The sequence below is a fragment of the Panulirus ornatus genome, chromosome 9 (assembly GCF_036320965.1).
Source record: "Panulirus ornatus isolate Po-2019 chromosome 9, ASM3632096v1, whole genome shotgun sequence".
Classification (NCBI taxonomy): domain Eukaryota; kingdom Metazoa; phylum Arthropoda; class Malacostraca; order Decapoda; family Palinuridae; genus Panulirus; species Panulirus ornatus.
This window is the reverse complement of record NC_092232.1, coordinates 40,726,390-40,739,004: the sequence shown is the minus strand read 5'-3', so window position 1 is coordinate 40,739,004 and position 12,615 is coordinate 40,726,390. Positions and strand designations below refer to the sequence as shown.

At 42.3% G+C, this 12,615-nt stretch overlaps 1 non-coding gene across 1 annotated transcript; it reads left to right on the top strand.

Moving 5' to 3' along the window:
* The first annotated feature begins 10,895 nt into the window (after positions 1 to 10,895).
* Positions 10,896 to 11,058, top strand: LOC139750463 (U1 spliceosomal RNA). The gene has a single exon (XR_011713154.1). It is a non-coding gene; the product is annotated as a U1 spliceosomal RNA (small nuclear RNA).
* Positions 11,059 to 12,615: the final 1,557 nt, after the last annotated feature.

Sequence of the window (12,615 nt, the reverse complement as noted above, 5' to 3'; positions counted from 1 at the left end):
CCCCCCCCCCCATACACATGTATATACATACGTCCACACACGCAAATATACATACCTACACAGCTTTCCATGGTTTACCCCAGACGCTTCACATGTCTTGATTCAATCCACTGACAGCACGTCAACCCCGGTATACCACATTGCTCCAATTCACTCTATTCCTTGCCCTCCTTTCACCCTCCTGCAAGTTCAGGCCCCGATCACACAAAATCTTTTTCACTCCATCTTTCCACCTCCAATTTGGTCTCCCTCTTCTCCTCGTTCCCTCCACCTCCGACACATATATCCTCTTGGTCAACCTTTCCTCACTCATTCTCTCCATGTGCCCAAACCATTTCAAAACACCCTCTTCTGCTCTCTCAACCACGCTCTTTTTATTTCCACACATCTCTCTCACCCTTACGTTACTTACTCGATCAAACCACCTCACACCACACATTGTCCTCAGACATCTCATTTCCAGCACATCCATCCTCCTGCGCACAACTCTATCCATAGCCCACGCCTCGCAACCATACAACATTGTTGGAACCACTATTCCTTCAAAATACCCATTTTTGCTTTCCGAGGTAATGTTCTCGACTTCCACACATTCTTCAAGGCTCCCAGAATTTTCGCCCCCTCCCCCACCCTATGGTCCACTTCTGCTTCCATGGTTCCATCCGCTGCCAGATCCACTCCCAGATATCTAAAACACTTCACTTCCTCCAGTTTTTCTCCATTCAAACTCACCTCCCAATTTACTTGACCCTCAACCCTACTGTACCTAATAACCTTGCTCTTATTCACATTTACTCTTAACTTTCTTCTTCCACACACTTTATCAAACTCCGTCACCAGCTTCTGCAGTTTCTCACATGAATCAGCCACCAGCGCTGTATCATCAGCGAACAACAACTGACTCACTTCCCAAGCTCTCTCATCCCCAACAGACTTCATACTTGCCCCTCTTTCCAAAACTCTTGCCTTTACCTCCCTAACAACCCCATCCATAAACAAATTAAACAACCATGGAGACATCACACACCCCTGCCGCAAACCTACATTCACTGAGAACCAATCACTTTCCTCTCTTCCTACACGTACACATGCCTTACATCCTCGATAAAAACTTTTCACTGCTTCTAACAACTTGCCTCCCACACCATATATTCTTAATACCTTCCACAGAGCATCTCTATCAACTCTATCATATGCCTTCTCCAGATCCATAAATGCTACATACAAATCCATTTGCTTTTCTAAGTATTTCTCACATACATTCTTCAAAGCAAACACCTGATCCACACATCCTCTACCACTTCTGAAACCACACTGCTCTTCCCCAATCTGATGCTCTGTACATGCCTTCACCCTCTCAATCAATACCCTCCCATACAATGTACCAGGAATACTCAACAAACTTATACCTCTGTAATTTGAGCACTCACTCTTATCCCCTTTTCCTTTGTACAATGGCACTATGCACGCATTCCTCCAATCCTCAGGCACCTCACCATGAGTCATACATACATTAAATAACCTTACCAACCAGTCAACAATACAGTCACCCCCTTTTTTAATAAATTCCACTGCAATACCATCCAAACCTGCTGCCTTGCCGGCTTTCATCTTCCGCAAAGCTTTCACTACCTCTTCTCTGTTTACCAAATCGTTTTCCCTAACCCTCTCACTTTGCACACCACCTCGACCAAAACACCCTATATCTGCCACTCTATCATCAGACACATTCAACAAACCTTCAAATACTCACTCCATCTCCTTCTCACATCACCACTACTTGTTATCACCTCCCCATTTGCGCCCTTCACTAAAGTTTCCATTTGCTCCCTTGTCTTACGCACTTTATTTACCTCCTTCCAGAACATCTTTTTATTTTCCCTAAAATTTAATGACACTCTCTCACCCCAACTCTCATTTGCCCTTTTTTTCACCTCTTGCACCTTTCTCTTGACCTCCTGTCTCTTTCTTTTATACATCTCCCACTCAATTGCATTTTTTCCCTGCAAAAATCGTCCAAATGCCTCTCTCTTCTCTTTCACTAATACTCTTACTTCTTCATCCCACCACTCACTACCCTTTCTAATCAACCCACCTCCCACTCTTCTCATGCCACAAGCATCTTTTGCGCAATCCATCACTGACTCCCTAAATACATCCCATTCCTCCCCCACTCCCCTTACTTCCATTGTTCTCACCTTTTTCCATTCTGTACACAGTCTCTCCTGGTACTTCCTCACACAGGTCTCCTTCCCAAGCTCACTTACTCTCACCACCTTCTTCACCCCAACATTCACTCTTCTTTTCTGAAAACCCATACTAATCTTCACCTTAGCCTCCACAAGATAATGATCAGACATCCCTCCAGTTGCACCTCTCAGCACATTAACATCCAAAAGTCTCTCTTTCGCACGCCTGTCAATTAACACGTAATCCAATAACGCTCTCTGGCCATCTCTCCTACTTACATAAGTGTACTTATGTATATCTCGCTTTTTAAACCAGGTATTCCCAATCATCAGTCCTTTTTCAGCACATAAATCTACAAGCTCTTCACCATTTCCATTTACAACACTGAACACCCCATGTATACCAATTATTCCCTCAACTGCCACATTACTCACCTTTGCATTCAAATCACCCATCACTATAACCCGGTCTCGTGCATCAAAACCACTAACACACTCATTCAGCTGCTCCCAAAACACTTGCCTCTCATGATCTTTCTTCTCATGCCCAGGTGCATATGCACCAATAATCACCCACCTCTCTCCATCAACTTTCAGTTTTACCCATATTATGTGATAGATATAGTTCATTCATTTCAAGCTAAAAGTTTGTTTTCTAAACTGTTTCTTACTTTTTTCATATGTATATATATGTATGTGTGTGTGTGTGTGTGTATGTGCGTATGTATGTGTATGTGTGTATATGTGTATGTGTATATATATATGTATATTATCCCTGGGGATAGGGGTGAAAGAATACTTCCCACGTATTCCTCGCGTGTCGTAGAAAGCGACTAGAGGGGACGGGAGCGGGGGGCCAGAAATCCTCCCCTCCTTGTATTAACTTTCTAAAATGGGAAACAGAAGAAGGAGTCACGCGGGGAGTGCCCATCCTCCTCGGAGGCTCAGAGTGGGGTGCCTAAATGTGTGTGGATGTAACCAAGATGTGAAAAAAGGAGAGATAGGTAGTATGTTTGAGGAAAGGAACCTGGATGTTTTGGCTCTGAGTGAAACGAAGCTCAAGGGTAAAGGAGAAGAGTGGTTTGGGAATGTCTGGGGAGTAAAGTCAGGGGTTAGTGAGAGGACAAGAGCAAGGGAAGGAGTAGCAATACTCCTGAAACAGGAGTTGTGGGAGTATGTGATAGAATGTAAGAAAGTAAAAAAAAAGTAAATGGTATTTTCTTTTATTTGTAAGCGTTCTATTATCTTCATCCTCTGCTGCGTGAACTGCGTGCAGCAGATGATATGCTTTATTGAATCACTATTATCTGTGTTACGTATTGGGGGGAAGGTTTGTTCACAGTAAGGTCTGAGATGGGTGGTTTATGTATTCTGAGGTGGGCCAGCACGACTTCTCTCCTGTTTTTCCTGTAGGATGTCGGCCAGTCAGCCACTTCCTGTTTAAATCTGTTGTCAGGCTGGTCCACTAACTTTGCCGCAGAACAAGCATTGAATTCTTTTCCAAGGAAATGCAGGACCCCAGCTCCCGAGGGATCGGTAAAACCGCCTCGAGTTCTGAGGTCGACTTGGCCAACTTGTCTGCCTGCTCATTGTTGCCGTAGATACCACAGTGACCCACCAGACACCCAGATCAAGATAATTCTTCCGTACATGTATTCAGTTGTTAATAGTACTGCAAAGTACTTCATTTGACTCTATGTGACCAAAATCTATCGTTTTAGGAGCTGATAACGAATCAGAAAACATGAGTGCTTTAAAATGATGGGATTTAATCATATAATCTATGGCTTTGTAAATAACAAATAATTCCGCACAAAAAAAAAAAGTATGGTTGGGCTAGCAGTACCTGAGGGCACACTCCACGCACCACACACTTGCACCCACACATTCGTTCATCTTGGATCCGTCAGCGTAGAAGTGGCCATAAGAAAGGTAGTCAGTAAGGACTTTACGAAAACGCTGGTGTACGTCCATACCTCTCTCTCCGGCTCATCAGCCTTTTTAGCTGGGAGCCAGTTTGTCCATTTTAATGTTGGAGGGCTCCCCGGGAACCAATCTACTTTTAACTAGCGTGTCCACTTCTTGTACTTTGATACCAAAGTTCTCCCAGATGGAATGTATTCTGGGGGATAGTGGCCTTATGCCCCCGTCGACAAACTGTAACCATTCAGTAATGAGACGAGAGGCCGGAGTGTTGTTCCTCCTGGCCATCGAAATACCACACTTCCTCAACACACTCTCACGGCATCAAGACACATTCACAAACATTTATCCTGAAACACATCTAATCTCCTCAGGGTACAATCACTTGCCGAAGAATACGCCTGAGAGCCATAGTCTAGTGTAGATCTAATCAGGGACTTATAAACTACTATTAAAGATCTGTCAGCTCCTCAGAAGGAACCCGAAATGCATTTAAGAATATCTAATCTTTTATTGAAATTTATCAAATCAATATGTGTTTTCAAAGTCAATCGTCTATCGTAATTTAGACCTAAGAATTTTAAGCTACTGCGAAAAGTGGTCGGGTTGTTATTCAGTTTTGATTGTAGATTCGGGATTATATTCATATGAGTAAAAACACCCGCGACGCTTTTAGTGGTAAAAACTTCAAACCCCACTGTATCGCCCAGCAATGAACATGATCAAGCGTAGCTTGAACTCGTTCAGCCGAAAATTCTGCATTACAGGAAGAATGCCATATTGCACCATCGTCAGCAGAATGTGAGTATTTAAGATTCCAGGGGATGGAAGCTGGAGTCAGAATATCATTAATCATAATACTAAATAATGTTGGGCTTAGGACGTTGCCTTGCGGCAAACCAATTTTTTTTTTTTTTTTTGATAAATTTGTCCGAGATTACGTTAAGTGCAGTAAGTTTGACAGCGAAAGTTCTATTACTTAAAGAGTTTTGAGGAAGAATGGGTAGGTAACCTCTTAAACCAAAAGCATAAAGTTTGCTTAAAATTCCGTTTCGCCATATCATGTCGTAGGCTTTTCCAAATCTAAGAATACTCCAATCAAATATCCTTTCTTCAAAAATGACTCTGAGATACATTGTTCCAAATTCATTAAACGATCCATTGTGCTTCTGTTGGTGTAGGAAGCACACTGTTGACCATTTGATAAGTTTCTTAACTCCATAAAAAAGTAACCTTCTGTTAACCATTTTCTCCATGACCTTGCAAATGCAGCTCGTCAATGCAATAGGTCGAAACGAATTGATGTTCGTAAGGCGTCCGGAACCTTTCGGGATGGGGGTGACGTGCGCAAAGTGCCATGAGTTTGGAAACGTTCGAGACGTCCAAATCTCATTGTACAATGCTAACAACTTAGTCAGGTTAGCCTGAGTAAGGTGCTGGATCATCCCTGAGTGATTCCGCTGGGTACCGAGCTCGAACCTTTACAGGATTTCAGGGCAACTAATTCTTTCATATCAAATGGGTTATCGTAATGGTGGCAGGTATCCTCTGTGGCTGGCAAAGTCAATCTGAGTCAGCTCGGCTTGGCGTCTATGTTGTAAAAAACGCTGGTCGTAATTAGCCGAGATACCCGTTTGGGAGACACTTCTGGCGAAGGAGTTGGCTGTCCAACGTGTTGTCGATGATCCGGTTTTGAAGATGTAGTTGTGTTGTGATTGATGTTTGAAATTTTAAGTTTATTCATTGTGGACCAGACCTGAGTTATGTTAGTTGATGGTTGAGGCATATCCACGCCAAGAGGAACTTTTTACTTGTTTTATTGTTCTTGCCTTGGCCCTTGCTAGTTTGTGTGCTATGAAGCTGTTATCTGAGGCTCTTTGTCGCACATCCTATATCTTCTATTGCGGTCTCACAGTGCATTTCGGCAATCTGGTGTCCACCAAGGAACTCTATGCTTTGTGGAAATTGTAGAAACCTTAGGTATAGAATGATCAGTAACCCTAATTATGGTGGAGGTAACGTTATGGACATTTGTATCAATGTCATCACCGGATACATCCAGGGCGGCCAACCTTATGATTAACACCCAGTCTGCTGTCTTTAAGCGGAGACGAGACAGGAAATGGTTACCTTCCAGGGAGTCGTCATAAATACCCCAGGTGATGTCGTTCAGTATATCTGGGGATGACGAAGGTTGACGGCTGGCTGAAGAAGTGACAGTGCGATCATCTACACGAGTTCCACTACCATCGTTTAGAAGAGCGAGGTTGGCGTTGATTATAAAGATTGTTCCCCCCTGGCGTCTGCCCGGAGACTTCCTTACTAATAATGATGAGCATTGAAGTCTCCTAAGACTACTTTACGGTGAAGTAATTGTTCACCAAGCAAGTTTGACTCATTATCAAGTGCATTGGAACTGGAACAATATATATTGAACAAATGGCCAGGTATGTGTTATCAAATCTACTCTACATGCGACAGCTTCTGAGTAGAATTTAGAAGTCACTCCTGTATGGGGTAAGCTTTAGTGTACATAGATAGCTACCCCATGATCTTCTCTTTCATACGGGTGATAGTTACCCAGAACAACACAATCTTCGACTGTGTTGTTCAGATTGGTCTCTTGTAAACAGACAACGACTGGCTTATATAATGCAAGCAACACTGTAGTTGTGCTTGCCTATGCCTGAAGCCTCTACAGTTCCACTATACAAGATTGAACCTGTTGATGAAGAGGTTATTTCACCGGCCACCAGCTTTCTGAGCCCGAGTTTTGCGGGACTTGTGCGAGTCCCCCCATGGGGGAGAGTGAACGGCCCCTGGAAGTGGGGTGGTCCGTTGAATCGAGTGACTGGGATGAGGAGGACCCGGGAACCTGTCCTCCTCACTGGAGCCACAGGAACCATGACGTGTGACGGTTTGTCTTTGCTTAATTTTGTTAGATTATTTTTGTCCTCTTTGTTTTGTTGTTTTGGACGGACGGACGGATTAGGTTTAGTTGGCATCAGGTTCAAGAGCAGGTTCGGGTTGGTTGGAATCAGGGTTAGGTTTAGTGACAGTTTCTGGGGGTGTAGGTCGTGGTTCAGGGACCGGTCTGTGTGGCGATGGTACACATGGTCGGTTTACATTTCATCTTCGAAGCAAAGAATTCATTGGGTTTCGGAGTCGCTTGAGACAACCCTCTTCCGAGCCTCGTCATATGAAATGTTGTTAAGTGTCTTAACCGAACAGACTTCCTTCTGTTCCCGGTGCCAGCTTGGATGGTCGCCCTTACAGTTGACATACAACATCCGATCATCACGTGTGTACAACCCACCGTCAGCAGTATGACCCTCACCGCCACACTTCCCGCATCTGGCAGAAAGAGCGCACCACTTTTCGGGGTTGCCATATTGCTGACACTTGAAGCATCATAGGAGGTTTGGTAAATATGGTCTCTTGCCATCGCTTATATCCTATTGCAATCACGTCTGGTAATTTGGATTTTCCGAAAGCAAAGTTGATTAAAGGGCTCCTACGTGGCTCGCCTTTAACATACTTGGTGATGAACTGGGCAGCAATGATGACATCCTCGTGTGATAGTTCTTTTACAGTGTCATTTTCCAACATGTGCATGACATCAGGACAGAAGATTACTCCCCTGCATGAATTCATGGATACGGGAATGAAGACCACAACATTGTAAATGTGGAACCTCTTCAACTTTAGAAGGTCAGTTACCTGGTTTGTCGATTTGACCTTAACTAGAAAATCGCCACTTGCCAGTTTCCTGACCGTGTCAACGGCTCCCGCGCAACCATCAATAACCAAAACAGGTCACGTGGATATTGACAAAATCATCATTCCTGTTCTTTATACAAGGTCGCTCACTACGGGGGCAGAGTCCATCCTGCAGGGCTCCGACTCAGTGCCCGGAGTGGCAAACCACCCCGGGTAGTTGGGATAAGAAACTTAATCTTACCCTAAAAAAAAAGATCATGCAGCTCATTGAACAATAAAGTGTTCAAAGTTTGGCCGGAAGCTATAAAGCCAGGCTGAGTTCTCCTGTAGTCACCTCTCAGTCAAAGGTCTTTACAAAACGTGTTTAAGATCGTCGGACCTCTGCTTGGTCCGTTCCTTAGTTTTTATGCATATGTCGGTGTCTTGTGTGTGTGTGTGTGTGTGTGTGTGTTCTGAAATGAAGTCAGTATCTTTTGGAGATGATGTTGAACGCTCTGTTTTCATGTGCGACATGGGGGGGGGGGGGGGTGGTTCAGCTATGGTCGGGAGCAGGTGTTCCTTTTGGTTCTTTTGGAGCTTGTAAAGTAGTGGGGCCGCTGGTATTACATAGTCTTCCTCAATGAGGTCAGGGACTCTTGCGCGAAGACTGTCACTTGGCAGTCCAGCATGTAGTGTTCCTGTGATGCACTGACGGCTCCTGACAGTCTCTGATGACTCCGTCAATGTTTTGCCAGCTACATTAGTACCCCAGTCGTAGACGGTGGGGATTGACTAGGGTTTTCCTTCTCGTGACTCTGTCGTTATATGGTGGCTCCAATAACGTGGCCACCATGTACCACTTGGCTGACAGGGATCCGGCATTGTGGGCAGGTTTTCCTTAACAAACATTATATCTCGGAAACTTTGGTGGAAAAATAACTGAAATCCTTATCATTCTTGCATAAATAGCCTTCCATAACTGCAATTTATGATAAAGAAATTACTGCCTGTTTTATCAAATTAATACACTGTAATCAACATGCTCACAAGTAATCTTGAGTGACTATATCTTAGCTGAGCACTTGGCCTCTCATTATTAAAGTTTAAACTTTCTGATGTTTTTGGAACAAAGTTGTGACGTCAGCCACACCTAACCATCCGAACTTGCCCAAGACATTGCATAAATGTTACAGTGTGTATCATGTTTACATTTTCATGTCTGTATAACTAAAGTTCGTACTGTTTATGTCCATGCTATTATCAGGTTGCATTAGACAATTGGTGAAATAGTTTTACATCAGAATCACATGTAAGCGTGAACTGGCCATGTTATTACTAAACAGATTCTTGTAGGTAACTAGTTTATGACAATGTAAACACGTGTTTTTTTTTTCTCTTAAGCTTCATAATGTCGATCTAATGAGGAGAGAAAACGTGTTCGTAGGTGTGCCAGGTCAAGCATTGCATAGACTCTAGTCTTATGACCTCTGCTGTTGATGCTGTAGACAATTTTGAATATTCAATCAATATGTTACAACCCTGACTTGGGTCTGACATTACTGTTATAGGTTGGGTGCGTGTTCTCGGGGTGCCATTACGTCCACAGTTTGGCCAATGTGTAACTATAATGTAGGGAGCACTTAGGAGGATGTGTGCGTTGTACAAAATGTGACGAATTGCTTCATTTCAGATCAGTTTAATTTATGAGTCAGTTGGTAGTGGGTTTCAGCAAGGTAAGTCTGCCCGACCTACTTCTTTATAAACCGCTTTTCTCATCCCCGACAGTGTACACCTGTAGTTACCACAGTACTCACGAGTATCTATGATTTTTATTTTCAGATTCATAAACTGACTATTTTGAGTGAAGCAATTCATCAAATTTTACACAACACACACTTCCACCTAAGAGCCCTTTACACAATGCTGTCGTGTGCCATTAATGGCACCCTGAACACACACATCCGCCTTGTGCCAGTATCGGCACACCCTTGAAAGGATGTCACTGACAACCGTGCCAAGCCTGGTATTGACGAATCTTTACGTAAACTCACACACATTTTCAAATTTCTTTAAAGAACTATCACACAGCTATTCCTATTTAAGACATATTTAGGAGACATTTATAGAATTGTATCAAGTTCTCGTAGCCAGAGAGGAAATCTTTTTCTTCCTACCTCTTCTAGCTACACGAATGAACCTCTTTCCTAAGTTCACATGGCAGATGCCATTTTGGATTACCTTTACATAAGCAAGGAAGGTAGTAGCTTTTGAGGTATTATAAGCCATTTTGACCAAAAACTAATTTCACAATAGTCATAACTTGCATGTGTGCTAATCTAGAGAATAAAACTAGTTTTTGGTAGCACTATCCAGCCTTACGCACAACTTGAACTGAATCAGTTCTTGTTGACCATACGTGACCTGGCGCTGACCTTTTGACTACAGTTGTGGTTAGTCCAATTACTTAAGGAGGGACTGGTAGTAAACAGAGTTTTAGCCAAGTTTGATTATTGATATCGTTACGACATTTGTATCCAGCGGGTGAGGGGACCCATAGTCTCTGCTAATAAGTATTTGTATATAATTTTCGTAATATTTTAGGTTGATTATTTGAATATGTTCACTCTCTCTGGATTTTACCAAAATAACACACACACTTGTAATTGCGCTATCATATTGTTGAGAATGTTATTACTTCTAACCCTACTGTTTGTAATAAAGTTATCATGGTACTATTTTCATTAGTTTTTGAGATGCAAATTACACCCAAATACATGTGATAGAATATGAGCAAACTAGTAGGAAAACAATTTTCGTAAATAATGTGAAACTTTCTTTGGCATGTTTCGGGTATAAAGTATGTAAGAGGTTGTTTCTAGCAAGGATCACCATTATCATTATCCTACTTATGGTATATTTTATTTTATTTAATAATAATCAAAACACAAAAGAAAATGTAAGAGCATATTTTGAATATAAAATATAAATAATAGTAAAATTAAATGCAAGAACATAAAAACTATAGAACATAGTCAACGGTCATCAGTATAGTTTGGTGTGGGTGGTGGTGTATGATGGAGAAGCATACTTACCTGGCACAGGAGATACCATGATCACGAAGGTGGTTCTCCCAGGGCGAGGCTCACCATTGCACTACGGTGGTGCTGACCCTTGCGATTAACCCAAAAGTGGTTAACTCGAGTGTGTAATTTTTACAGTCGGGGGACTGCGTTCGCGCTATCCCCCACATATCATTAGTCATGGTTAGGAAAGCAATCATATGAATCAACAAACATACATCACATTTCAGAAATTTTGGTAGACGAAAAAGTATCATCCATAACTGCTTATAAAGAAATTACTGCTTGTTAAATGAGGTTCATAAGCTGTAATTAACATGATCTCAGTAAATCTCTAGTTACAAATATCTGAGCACGGTCACCCGTTGTTGTAGCTTTAAAGTTTCTAATATTTTTGGAACAGTTGAGTAATGTCAGACCTGCGAACGACCCCAGGACATAGCATGATGTTACTGTATTTATCACTATTAGATTACAACTATATATTGGATTCACTACTCTAACAGCCCCGTCGCTCTTTCAGAGCTGTGTAATGCAGGATACACATGATCAGTATTATTATCAGTATCAATACTGATATTACTTTTGGTATTTTCAGTACTGTGAACACACGTTCATTATTGTCTTTATAATTGTCAGTAACCCCTTGTGCGTACATCGCGTGGTTGTTCTCAGCGATTATTCAAGTGAAATGGAAAACAGGGACAAAGTTTGTATTGCAATTATTTTGGTAACTTTGTATGAAGCAATAAATTGTTGCAGTAAAGCTTTTCCGTCTTGTTTCTCCAAATTTGCTGTCATTGCGTGCGACTATGTTACGTTTCACGTGGCTGTGACAATACTGATGGGAATGACAGTGCAGCCAACACACGATCGGTAATTTGTCACTCCATACGCCCCGGCCACATACTGACGCCTGGACTTCAGAATTTTTGAAAATCCATCAGTAAGAATTTTCGGTGGTGATAGTACATCATCAGTACGACACACACACCATCGGTAGTAATACTGCCACTGCAGAAAATACTGATCCTGATGTTCTAAAGTGTGACTGTCATCACCACCTCACACACTACACCGTCTGTCTTCTGACATAACAACTATATCATACTGCTTAGTAACTTCTGTATCCCATGTTGACAAACATACCTTATACCATTCTTTCCATAAACTGTATTAGTATCGTTACTAACACTTACATAGTGAGTACAGTTACTATGGGTAATTTGTTTTATCATCCCAACCTGATGTACATACGGTACAGAACTATTACGGGTCAAATATTCGTCTACCATTCTAACTTGGTTACATCTGACATGGAAAATAAACTTGATATGATTTGAGTAACACGTTTACCCAGTGCATCGCCTGCTTCACTCGGAGACGGACTGACGAGAAGGATCCGTTGAAATTATACATTAATTTCCCTTGTAATATTCTTACATAATCATTAGCTTGCATGATGGAGATTGCAACTGTTCTGTAATATAGATGCTCACTTACAGTCACCAGTCCATAATCTCATTATTCCACAAAGCGCAGCAAAATCCCCAGCGACTCTCCTAGTGTAGAGGAAATCCCCTGCAGCTCTGCTAGTGTTGAGGAAATCCACGCAACTCTCCCGGTGGCGAGGAAATCTGCAACTTCTCTAGCGTTGAGGAAATTCCTTACAACTCTTCTGATGTAAGGAAAATCTGCATCTGTCCTGGTGTTGAGGAAATCCC